The following is a 13,324-nucleotide window of genomic DNA, read 5'->3' as shown; positions in this document are numbered from 1 at the left end:
GTTAAACATCTACAGTAACTTCCTTACCTGGTCCTGCAACCTTCCCAGATATGGCTTGTTAGCTGGGCTTACTGTATCAGGGCATGACCATGTTCCTTTTCTTCCTCCATGTGGAATAGACCTCAAATCTAGTCAGAGCACAGACTATAGCCCATCATAGTCAAGCACATATCTTGGCTGGTTAGGTTGGCCTTTTGACTCATAGAATGATGTCCCTCCCCCCTATAGGCTAAGTCCCACTTATCATCTTCTGGTGGTTTGAATGCTAGCTAGGCATTAGGGAGAAAGTTTCCAGCTCCATTCAGCCTGCTTTCTCTGTGTTTAGACCGAGGTGCGTGATATCTTTGGTAATAACATCTTATCCTCTAATTCTGGTTGCCCTATATTTTTTGTTTGTTTGTTTGTTTTGTTTTTCCATTTTTCAAGACAGGGTTTCTCTGTATTGTTTTGGAGCCTGTCCTGGAACTCCGCTCTGCAGACCAGGCTGGCCTTAAACTCACAGAGATCCACCTGCCTCTGCCTCCTGAGTGCTGGGATTAAAGGCATGCTCCACCAAAGCCTGGCAGCCCTAGAATTTTTATACAACTCCAGGTTTTATGTGTATAAAATAATGTACATAATGAAAACATTTACTGGCAAAAAAATCACAAAGGCATTTATTTTAGGAGAGATGTTTCAATGGTTGAGTACTAGCTGCTGTTATAAAGAACCTGGGTTCTATTCCCAGCACTTACAGGTGGTCACAACCATTTCTAACTCCAGTTTCAGGGGATCTGTCTCTGTGTTCCGAGACAGACACTGCAGGCACCAGGCATGCACATGGTGCATATAGACTGCATGTAGGCAAAACACTTACAATATGGAGCCGGAGAGATGGCTCAGAGGTTAAGAGCACCGACTGTTCCAGAGGTCCTGAGTTCAATTCCCAGCAACATAGGGTGGCTCACAACCATCCATTATGAGATCTGGTGCCCTCTTCTGGTGTGTAGATATACATGGAAGCAGAATGTTGTATACATAATAAATAAATAAAATCTTTTTAAAAAACCACTTACAATATAAAGTGAAATAAATAAGCTAAAAATGTTTTAAAACAGTTTTTGCATACATTTTATAGCCAACTAAAGATGAAAACATCTGCATAAAGATTTATGTGAGTTTGGGGCCACCCTGGTCTACAGAAAGAGTTCCAGAACAGCCAAGGCTACACAGAAAAACCAAGAAAAAAGAAAACAAAAAAGAAAGAAAAGCCATTTTAAATCAAAGCTTGTCAATGCTTTTTTCCACTCCAAAAGAAAAGAAAAAAAAGTTGCTAATGTTTTAAGAACTTTCTTGTTCTCTGCAATATGAGTACATCTTTTAACCTCTCATGGTACTACATTTTTAATTCCATCACTGGGGTGGTGGAGGCAGTAGGATCTCTGTTGTCAATTCAAGGCCAGCCAGGCCTACATTGTTTGTGAGGGGAAAGTTTCACATAATTTCAGAAAGACCTATTTGGAGGGCTGGCTTAGCGGTTAAGAGTGTTTCTTCTGCTCTTTTAGAGGACCTAGGCTCAGTTTCCAGTACCCACATGGCAGTTCATACCACCTGTAAGTCTAGTTCAAGGACCAAGTGGGAGGATGGATGGTTGGTTCTCATTTCTCAAAATAGTATACAATGGAAAACTTATAACTTATTTCTGGACTTTTCTACTTAATATTTTTAGATTGTTTGAATAACTAAAATTATGGAAGTTAAACAGCATATAAAGTGGACTGATATGCATGCATTGGCTAGGTGTGCCACTCAGTGGATGAGCACGGAGCTTGAACATGAGATTGATCCCAGCACTGTTGAAAAGAAAATTTATTAAAACTATATATAGGAATAATTGCAGAACTTTAGATCTGTTAACTTGTATATGTTAGAGAAATGAGTAGAGGTTTGCTGGTTCTGCCATAACAGTCAAGAAGTGGCACTTGCAGTGCTATACAATCAATTTAATTTTGTCTTATAAAAGTTTTGTGAACACATGGAGTATTTCCATTGCTAAGCATATTTATGTTATGTATGCTATTATGGATAGTTCTGCATGTATTTATAACTATATCATTTATTGTTGACTGGAAGTGCTTATGTGAAGGGATGGGCAAGTGCAGAGAAGAATTAAAAATGGAAAATAATGTTAGAAAATTGAATGTGCATACAAGCGAGTTATTTAACAGTACAGTTATAAAAGGCCAAGTGTAGATCAGGCAGTGGGCTGAGAAGAAACCAGGTGACTCAGAACCAGTGTATAAACCTCTGTGGGCATCTACATTTTCATTGGTTGGTCTCCTTGTTGGCATTTTATGGGCAAGTGGACTTGGGAGCAGCCTTTTGTTCCCAAAGCTGAACTGATGGTAAATGGAGGAGCTTCTGTGACCTGACAGGAGAAAGCACAGGAGTGGGGTGGAGAGTTCTGAAGAACGTATTGGTGAACATTTGAGAGGGAGAGAAAGGAGCAGTCTGTTGTAGACAGAAGCAATGGCATGTTTTTGGACAGAGCTTGCAAGACTGGGGTCAGGGGCTGAGGGTGGGGATTTCCCACAGTGTCTTGGCATCCTCAAGACAGCCATTGCCTGACCATCCTGTGCCAGTGTTAACAAAGCCAACGGCGTGTGGTTGTCTTATCCTGTCCCTCAAGGAGTATGTTCTGTAGTGGGGCTGGTATAGTGACACTGTGGTGTTTGTTTATGAATAGAAAACTGGGGCTGGCCCTGGAGTTCAGTAGTACCCCCAAAGCCTTGGCTTCCACCCTCTGCATTGCATCTGGAGATGGTGGCAGGTGTTCTTGTGTTGTCTCCTCTTTCTTGGCTGTCATCATCATAGAAGAAACTTTCCCTCGGTTTGGAATCACAGTTTGCTCTGTGGAAACAGCTTGGACTTTGTGTTCTTTTTATTTAATGCATGCAAAGCCCTTGGTCCCATGCGGGTATAGGCTTTGCATTTTGTAGCCTGGGATGCTGCAGCCAGCTCAATCCTGAGAAACTATGAGAAACCTTAAGAGCTGAGTGCTTCATTGCCATAGTGCACTGAGTAGGTGCATCGAGGCAAGGGATGGCTTCCATGTGCCCTGGGTATTATGTTGTGACTGTCTGTCCCTTTAGAGAAAGCTGTTCCTTTGGAGCTGAATGTTCCATGCTTTAGAACTATTCTGAAAAAAACAAAGCTGGATCTGAACCTGGTCAGAGCCTCAGAGTTATGAGAGAGGGATTGAAATCAGTGTTTCTGCTGGGTGTTGGTGGTGCACACCTTTAATCCCAGCACTTGGGAGGCAGTGGCAGGCGGATGGATCTCTGTGAGTTTGAGCCCAGCCTGGTCTACAGAGTGAGTGCCAGGATAGGCTCCAAAGCCACAGAGAAACCCTGTCTCGAAAAACAAACAAACAAACAAAAAAACAAAGTTTCTAGCTAAAAATAATTTGTTCACGTGTTACCAAAAATGGCTCACTAGAGCTGCTTTTAAGACTCCTGTTGAAGCTTTTAGGTCAAGAAGCAGTTGAGAGCACATTTTAAGAAGGATTTGGCTCTAATTTGCTAAAACTTTTGCCAGGCTGCTTACCCTTCAATTACCTCATGAGACAAAAGCTAGTAAAAAGTGTTCTGCCTTGGATTCAGTAGGGGCCAAGTGACTCTGTTTGTTTTTTGAAACAGGAACTCATGTAGTCTTCTTCTTCTTCTTCTTCTTCTTCTTCTTCTTCTTCTTCTTCTTCTTCTTCTTCTTCTTCTTCTTCTTCTTCTTCTTCTTCTTCTCCTTCTTCTCCTTCTTCTCCTCCTTCTCCTTCTCCTTCTCCTCCTTCTCCTTCTCCTTCTCCTTCTTCTTCTTCTCCTTCTTCTTCTTCTTCTCCTTCTTCTCCTTCTCCTTCTTCTCCTTCTTCTCCTTTTCCTCCTCTTCCTCCTCCTCCTCCTCCTTCTCTTCCTCCTCCTCCTCCTTTTTTAAGTGTCTCATGAATGTGAGGTTAGGGGAAGGGAGAATAGTAGGTGGCAAGTGCTTTTGCTGGACAGGAGAGAGACTGTGGAAATAGCTGCTCTGGATCTGAGAGCCATGGTGGATACTTCTAATCCTGTACTTGGGAGAGTAAGGCAGGAGGGTCACTGAGTACAATGCCACACTGTATCGAGACCCTGCCTTAGAAATTTAAGAACAGTGCTCCTGTGGGCAGCACCTAACACTGAAATGGGAATACAGAGAAGGTGAGCATGGCCTCTGCGCATGGGTAGCGTGCAGATTTGTGAGTCTTTCCATATGTTTTTTTAAATTGGATTTATTTTTATGTGTATGGTGCTTTGCCTGCATCTATGTCTGTGTACTACTTGTATGCCTGGTATCTGTGGAGGCCAGAAGAAGGGGTAGGTTCCCTTGGGACTGAAGTTGCACAGTTGTGAGCCGCCATGTGGGTGCTGGGAATTGAACCTAAGTCCTCTGCTAGAGGGTCCAGTGCTCTTAATCAGGGAGCACCTCTTCAGGCTCTGTGTTGTATACTTTTATGACATGAAAGAAAGAGATGGGGCAGGAAGGTTATAAGGGGATGGGAGACAGGGGAGTTGGGAACATGAGGGAGAGGAGGACCTTCTAAAACATACTTTGTTTCCAATTTCATAATTATCTCTAACCCTTTTTATGCTAATTAAAAAATTAGAACAGCAGCGGCAACAACAAGAAAACCCCAAAAGAAACAAGACGAGTAGCTGCTCCTCTTGTATAGTGAGGACTTGTGAGGAACTCTTAGACTTGGAGTCTGGATGGTTTAAATTTTTTCCCCCCAAATTTGTTATTAGTGTATATGGATCATTTGTGTATGTATGAATGATAGATGTGTGTAGACACACATGCCATTGTGTAGGTAGGATAACTTTGTGGGATCAATTCTTCCCTTCCATTGTTATATAGGTTCTAGGGATCAAGCCTAGGCCTTACCTGTTGGGCCATCTTGCCAGCCCCAGGTTTCTTAAGTTTATCAAACAGACTTAAAAGTCCATGAATGTAGCCTAGTGCCATTACTCAGGACCAAACATTGATTTGCTGCTGAGGCAGGTGGGTTTGTATGGGCTAAAGGGGTTGGAGAAGAGAAGGGCAGGTGAGAAAGAGCCTGTGATCTGAGCCTGAGATCAGGGCGGTGCAGGTGTGGGCAGTGATGATTCTGAGGGTCAGGAGAAGGGGGGTGACTGTGAGGGAGACCTCTAGAATAGAGTCTAGCGTGAGGATATGTCTGTCAGTTTGAGTGTTGAACAAACACGATTGAGCATTGAAATCAGGTTGAGGAGGTAGAGATGATGGAGGGGCTGGAGGCCGGCCACCATTGGGCTTTGCTGGTTATGTAGATACTGGCATCTAGTGGCTAGAGGGCAGGGCTGCTGCATTACATCCTAAGAGGCCCAGGCCCAGGCCCACAGGGAAGGGCTGTCCAGTACTTTGGAGGTTGAAGCTGCACTAACTTACAGAACAGTGATGATTCAAGGCAGTAATTTATGGAATGTCATTTTCTCTTCTTCCATTATGCTGTGTAAGCCTTGCCACATCATCTGGTGACAGCTGTGGAGTCTAGTTACCTGCAGGGCATTGTGTTTGAGAGGCATAGGAACAATAGGTTAACTAGACATACCACTTTTCTTGAAGTTTCTTTTTTTTTACTTTCTTTCATTTTTTAAATTTAAACATTTTTAAAAAGGAATCTTGTTTTGTAGTCTGGACTGGTATTGGACTTGTGATCCTCTTGGCTCAGCCTCCTGAGTGCTGGATTACAGGCACACACCACACCTAGTCTGAAAAGTTTGTTTATAATTTCAAATTAACATGTAAATTCGTTCTTAAAAATATCCCTTCCACACCACACTCTAATTTACAAAGCTGTTGGTCACAGTGACTACCACTTCCAATTTCTGTTGATCCCTTAGAGGTGCCCCATATTAGCAGTTTGCTTTGTTTAGCTGAATGCTTGACCCTTGCCTTCTGCATTCTTTTTCTTTCCCCTTCTTGTTTTTGTTTTGTTTTTTTGAGACAGGATTTCTCTGTGTAACAGCCCTGGCTATCTTGGAACTCTCTTTGTAGACCAGGCTGGGCTCGAACTTACAGAGATCTGCCTCCCGAGTGCTAGGACCAAAGATGTGTGCCACCATACCTGTCAATTTTTTTTTTTTCATTCTTATATGTCATGCTAAGAAGTTTAATACTGAAAATATTTCCCTAGGCTGCAATTTCTGAAGGGGCCTAGGAACTAGCCTTTTCTTCATTTCTCTAGTTATAATGGAACACAGTTGTCACTCAATAAACATTTGTTGTGTAGTAAATGAGATAAATGAATAGAAGAACTGTCAGTGGGGAGTGAAAGAATACCAAGTCCCAGTAAAGGTCTTCAGGCCCTGCAGGCAGGAGGTGTGCTGCTGGGAAGAAACAGCCAAAGCTGGGGTGAGTAGGGTGTCCTAGTGGACACAGCTAAGGGTTGTGCAAGAGATCAAGGAGTCTTTCTCTGTTTTCTTTTCTTTTTGACAGTTTCACTAAGTAGTCCAGGCTGGCCTAGACTTCTGGTAATCCTGCTGCTGTAGCCTCTGAAGTGCTGGACTACAGGCATGAACCACTGAGCCCAAGAAACATGAGAACTTTTTAAGGAATGAGAACACTTTGTTCACCTTTATTCAGTCATCACCCTCAGCTTCTTGCCTCTTGCTTCTCCTCCTCCCTTTCTTTCTTTTTCTTTCTTCTTTTCCTCTTCAGTTTTCTTCCTTTTTTCCTCAAGGTTAAGTATAAGGCAAAGGTTATGAATAAACATCATAAATGCAAAAGTCAGAGCTTCAAAGTCTTCCTCTTGTTGCACATACATAGCATTTATTTAAAGCCAGGTCTGTGAAGTCCTTGGGTGCCTGTGTAGGGGTTGTTAGGCTGTTGATTTATTGTTTTCAGATCCGTTTAAATGCAGGCAGGTGTTTCATCATTTTCCTAGGATCTATGACTTTCACGAGTCTTTCATTTAGATATTGTAAAATTAATAATTATTTATGTGTGTTGGTGTTTCACATGTGCTTTCATGAAAATTAGCCCTTGTCTTGTGAATGCCTATCTTCTGTGGGACTGTGAGCAGGGGTGTTAATTGCTCCCTGGTCTGCTGAGCACCCAGGTACTTCCTGCCTCACAGTATAGAAGGCAAATTCCTTGCAGGGATGTCTTAACCTTTTGATGTGACATGATGCTGTCACTTACAAAGTTTACACTTGAGAACTGTACAATTGACTTACAAAAAAGGATACAATTTCATGTTTTAGTTGGTTTGTGAGTTTGTGTTGGGCTGTCTACATGTAGGCCTTGGATTGGACTGGCTCAAGCATTGATTATTGTATCAGTTCTAAATTTTTAAAAGGTTAGTTTGTGGCGGGTGGAATGCCTCAATGGCTTAGAGCACTAGCTGGTCTTGAGGACCTGAGTTCAGTTCCCAGCACCCATTTGGTGGCTTACAGTCATCTCTAACTCCAGTTCCAGGGGATCCAGTACCCTTTTCTGATCTCTGGATACCAGGCTCATGAATACACAATGAAGTAAATAAGCCAAAGGAAAAAAAAAAACACACACACACACAAACAAGCAAACAAAAACAACGGCTTTAAAGAAGGTCAATTTGTGCTTTGCCCTTAGATTCTAATTATGACTACCTTGTTATCTTGGCTGAAAACTGAAAAACCTGTAGGAAAAAAATCCTGTTGTTACCATGTGCATACTTGAGTTGAATACCTTTCAGCTAATGGTAATTTCTTCTCACAGACTCTCTTTACCTTTTCAGCCATGAGGGCCTCTCTGAAGCTGGCCTGGGCTGTTTTCATTTGTTGGCTTCCCCAAGTTGCCCTTGAAAATGTGACTAGACATGTTAAAATGATTTCTGTGGCATTGATTCTTCCTGCCTAACTGGAGGAATTTTCTGTGGTCATCAGAAATGCATACGGAAGGAGAAGGGATGAAAGTTCAAGTGGCTCTGACTTTTTAGCTCTGTCACTGGTCCTTTGTCACATGGAGAGATCACCCCTTCTGTACAACTTCCATGATATGGTTGGAAGCTTTTTCCTTCTCCACTGCTGGAGTGTGGCTCACTTCCATCAATTCCTCATTTGTGTAATTTAGATTGAGTCTCTTTGTCTTATTCCTACCCTCATGTGTGAACTAGAACCTGGCCTGTCTGAGGCTTTGCTGTGTGTAAGGTAGTGTGGGAAAGGGATTCCGAGAGGGCTCAGGATTTAGTTGGTAATGGTATGGAAACTCATCCCTTATTCACTATCAGTTGGAGTTGGTGATATATGGTGTAGAGCTATATTTAACATAAAACTGAACTGGAACTTAATAAATAATATTTTGGTGACACTGACTGGGAAAAGAAGAAACAAAAGAGGGGAGAAAGACAAAGAATGTTACCTAATGCAAATAAAAAAATCCTGTGGCTATTTTCTCCCATTTTTCTGGGACAGGGGCTTATGAAGACCAGGCTGGCCTCAAAAGTTCTTAATATAACTGAAGATGACTTTGTACCCCTGACCATCTACTTCTCAGGTGTCGGGATTATAGGCGTACAGCACTGCCATGTCAGGATAACTTTTAGATTCTTCATCTTAGACCCGGTATCCTACATAACTTTGCTTCACCCTGGAAATCGCCTCTTTGGTTTCCTTCCCCTCTGTTTGCCATCCACTGCTTGCAGGACCTCCTTGAATCTCTTTGTTAATGCAAAATGTTTCATAAGATCATGTCATAGTAAATAACATTCGTGAAGAAATAAAATTCTGTAGAGAAAAAAGAAAAAGTAGGAGGAAAGAGTGTGTAGAGTATTTGGTGTCTTGCTTAGAAATAGTGTTACTGATGATAGGTGGTGAGATGAAAGGGGCTTTTCTCTGATTTATTTATTTTGAGATAGCTTGGTTGGCCTGAAACTGGCCATGTAGATTAAACTGGTCTTCCTGAGATGAAATGTGTGCTACCACACCTGGTTTCGTTGGCTTTCAGTAATCTCTCTACATCTCTTCTAAAGGCAGCCTTTCTTCCATTCTCATGATGGTTTGGTTGGTGTCTCCACTTTGGGCCACTTCAATCATGTTACTGTAGTGACTGAAGAATGTTAGACTGACTACCCAAGGAGTGTGGCTCAAACTCATTTGAATTGTAAACCAGAGACTTGGAAGGATTACCATCTGTGTGAAGAGAGCCAGTGGAAGCGATTGCTCCTTAGTTCTCAGGGTCTCATAAACTGGTACCCACCAAGTCACTGTTAGTGTGCACTATGTCAGGAAAGGTCTGTTGTCACTGAGTTCTTGTTTATAGTTGGTACCTTCTCTGGAGCACTGCTGTTCATTCTAGTGGTGTATCAGGACCTGTGCACAGCAACTTTTCTTTCTGGAATTGAAATTGATGTGTGACCAGTTTGGGGGCACGGTGGAAAGTGGATTAATGGTACTGTGGCTGGTGGGCTTGTACTTGTCCAAAGAAACACTTCTGAATCTTCTTTCTCAATTGACAGTGCTTGGAGAGCTTTGTCAAGGGAGGCCCAAGAGAAGAACCTTTATTTCTTGGTGTTTTTTCTCAATTGACAGTGCTTGGAGAGCTTTGTCAAGGGAGGCCCAAGAGAAGAACATTTATTTCTTGGTGTTTTCTCCACCCGTGTGTGTGTGTGTGTGTGTGTGTGTGTGTGTGTGTGTGTGTGTGTGTGTGTGTGTGTGTGTGTGTGTGTGTAAGATGCATATGCATCCACATGTGTGGGTGTAGATAAGTGTGTGCCACAGTGTGAAGGTAGTCAATGGACAGCCTTTCATATCAGTCCTTACCTTCCACCTTGTTTGACATAGGGCATCCTTGGTGATTTTTGCCACTGCTAAGGCCAGTCTAGCATGTCCACAAGCCTCTGGGGATCCTCCTGTCTCTTGCCTCCCATCTTCCCAGTGGGACTGCTGGGACTACAGACTTGTGCTCCCACTCCTTGCTCAGTGTGGGTTCTGGTGACTTGGATTCAGGTCCCTTACACTTGTGCAGCAAACAGTTTACCCACAGAACCCATTTCCCTAGCTGGATATTTTTCTTTTCAAAGTTTTACTTAAGTTAGAGGTGTCTGGCTTTAGCAGATGCTATTAAAACATTCTTTTCTCACTTGGTGGACTCTGGTCTACTGTGTGTTGTGAGGATCCATGGAGGCAGTGATCTCACATACTGGCTAGTACTTTCATGGGGTCTTTGGTTGTGAATCTGTCATTTCCTTCATTAGGAAAAGAATCTTAAGGGAGAAGAAACATTGGGAGAAATGAAAACATTGGGAAGAAACATTGGTTTGGGAGAAAAAAAAATCAAAAGTAATTTTTGTGAGGCTAGAGTGGGATCATGTGTAATAAACTATGAATTCAGCCTCCTTTTCCCTCTTGTTCTCATTGCTGTTTACCTCATAGCAGCTGTTCCCAGGCCTCTTGGGATGGCTGCGATGACTCACACAGCTGGGCTCCCCCCCCCCATCTAGAAATGGTGGAGGAGGAAAAGGGTGAGTTGGTTATACTAGAGTAGATTTTTTAGTGGGATCACTGTGTCTTAAAGGACTCAGGTTTGGTTGGTCCTTCTTTCAATTACGGATTCGAGGAGGTAGCGTTGGTGGGAGGGGAGGGTGGCAGAGGAGTCCACCGGAGGAAGCCAGATGTGCTTCCTTTGCTGCCCCCCTTTTTTTGGCTTATTTTTATTATTTATTTATTTTGCTTATTTATTTTTTTAAGTATTTGAGTCTTTTATGTTTGTCTGTGAACCATTGTTTATGCAATACCTGGGAAGACCGGAAGAAGGCATAGGATCCTCCTGGGATTGGAACCCATCTGGCTGTGAGCCATCATGTGGGTGCTGGGAATCAATCTCAGGTTGTCTGGAAGAGTGGCCAGTGCTCTTTAACTGCAGCACCCCTGCCACTTTTTAATTTGAGACAGGGTGTCTCTACATACTCCAGGCTATGCTCTGTAGACCAGGGCAGCCTCAATCTCACAATGATCCACGTGCCTCTGCCTCTCAAGTACTGGAATTGAGGGTGTGTGCCACCATGCCTGGGTACCCTTCCATTTACTTCATAACCCTCTACTTCAGATGAAACCACGTCTTGGCTTTAGACTTAGTGTCTAAAGTGTGTGTAGTAGATGGCTGAGGGTAGCAGCTGCTTATGAAAGAAACTGCAGGCAGTGTTTTCTATGCCCTTGGTTTTGGTAACTTATAGGGGGAATTCATTTCTTTTGGGTTTTTCAAAGGGGGTCCTTCCTTTTCCTTGCAACAAACAATTAAGCACTGTCTTCCCCAGCTTTGGAACCTGTGTAAATGAGATGGCCAAGCCAAGAAAGGAGAAAGAAGCCTTTTGGTGTTTGGTGTTTTACATATTATATCACTTTCTGCAAGAGAAACAAGCTGCAGAGCAGACACTGTACAGGTCATCACTGCTGGCCACAGCTCACTGTCAAGGACCTTAACTGGCTGGTCTGTGTTAAAATGCACTGTAAATGTTAAACATAGTCTTTGAAGAACTACTACAAAAACTATGTGAAATATTTCATTACACTTTTTTAAAAATACCATGTTTTTATATCAAAGTGAAATTCCAATATTTTAGATATATTAGGTTCAATAAAATGTATTATTAAATTAGACTCACCTCTTTTTACCTTTTTAATGTGATTGCTAGAAAAATTTGACTTGCATAAATGTCCAATATTTCTGATTCTCATATTTGAAAGCTCTTTTCTCTTCTTTCCTTCCTTCTTTCCTTCCTTCCTTCCTTCCTTCCTTCCTTCCTTCCTTCCTTCCCTCCTCCTCCCCTCCCCTCCCTTTCCTTCCTTTTTTTTTTTTTTAAGATTTTATTTATTTATTATGTATACAACATTCTGCTTCCATGTATATCTGCACACCAGAAGAGGGCACCAGATCTCATAACGGATGGTTGTGAGCCACCATGTGGTTGCTGGGAATTGAACTCAGGACCTCTGGAAGAGCAGTCAGTGCTCTTAACCTCTGAGCCATCTCTCCAGCCCCTCCCCCCTTTCCTTCCTTCTTTCTAAAGCTCTTTTTTGGTAGAAGTCACTGTAATATAGGCAATGACCCCAAGATCCCAAACCTTTCTTAGTGGTTTGGGATTTCTGACACTGTGGACTGTAGTGTCATCTTGCTATCAACTGTCTGTTGGTGAATGGCAAATGGCACCTATGCCAACTGGCTTCAAACTACAGTTTCTTCTGGTCACAAATTTGATAGCAGCTTGGGGTCTCTCATGAGGTTCAGTTGGTTGGACCTCAGTTGTCTGAGGGTCTGGCTGCCGTAGTGGATCTGTTTCCATTTCTGCCTGTGCTGTGAGAAGCAAATCTAGCTCCTCCTGATGGGAGGAGAATGAGGCACCACTTCTTGAATGGACTAGTAGCAGAGTATCAGTGATGTGCTTTGAAGCCTGCCTGGATTTTACTGGCTTCTTTTTATGGTCAGCGCAGTAGCTGAAGCCCATTCTACCCTCAACCAGTGCAGTGGCTGAAGCCCACTTCACCCTCACCTGTCAGTCCCGCAGGATTACTTGGAATTATTGTTTATTTTGAGATCTCAAATTCCAGTCTGTTATAAAAACACTTTATAGTGGGGAGGGCAAAGGTGAATTTAGTTCCACCGTCACATATGCATGTCTGCAGTTTACCTAATAATGCTGCTGGGACTTTGCAAGGTAAATTGTGTTAAGAGTACTAGTGAATTATCTATTTGCGCATCACATTTCTGTTAAATGAGATTGAGGGTCTTGGAAATACAGTAAGTAGGGAGATGAGGTGTGTTCATTTCCATGTGAGGCTGAGTCAGTGTAGGTGACGAGTATAGGAATACGTAAGGCAGAGATACAGTTGTATCCAGAGGTGGGTTCATGTGTCCTGTTGTAGTAGCTGTTTTGTTTTGGACTCAGCTCCAAACTTCTGGAGCTTATGTTACAGGCAAGAGCTGTAGGTTAAGTGGCCCAGGAGGTGCAGTCTTGAGAGTAGATGGCTGTCTGCTTAGGGCAGAAAAGAGCTTTAATACAAGGTTAACTGGAGTGCTGAGGAAAGTGTTGGGTTAGGATAGGTCCAAGTTTTAGGAGAACAAGTATTCAATTCAAACTGCTTGGCTTCATGTTTTACAGTGTACTGTGTTTTAGCCAGGTGCTTCCTAAAGAATGTAACTATTTCTTCAGCTTAAGTCTGAGATAGGGCTATGTGAATTTCTGCCTTAGATGACAGTTAAAAAGCGGTTGACTTGGGGGGGTCCTCTGTGTTCTTGTTATTTCTGTCCCTATTTAGCTATTAAGATTGAATTT

General features: G+C 42.6%; 1 protein-coding gene and 1 non-coding gene across 16 annotated transcripts in view; both read left to right on the top strand.

Annotated features, from left to right (window-relative positions):
* The window catches only part of Rbfox2 (RNA binding fox-1 homolog 2), a 249,525-nt gene that overhangs the window by 17,499 nt on the left and 218,702 nt on the right, over positions 1-13,324 (top strand). The window lies entirely within an intron of this gene.
* Positions 4,171-4,275, top strand: LOC113830762. The gene has a single exon (XR_003483091.1). It is a non-coding gene; the product is annotated as a U6 spliceosomal RNA (small nuclear RNA).

Source organism: Cricetulus griseus, chromosome 2 (assembly GCF_003668045.3).
Source record: "Cricetulus griseus strain 17A/GY chromosome 2, alternate assembly CriGri-PICRH-1.0, whole genome shotgun sequence".
In the NCBI taxonomy this organism is placed as follows: Eukaryota; Metazoa; Chordata; class Mammalia; order Rodentia; family Cricetidae; genus Cricetulus; species Cricetulus griseus.
The sequence above is the reverse complement of the archived record's forward strand: the minus strand, read 5'-3'. Positions and strand labels throughout refer to the sequence as shown.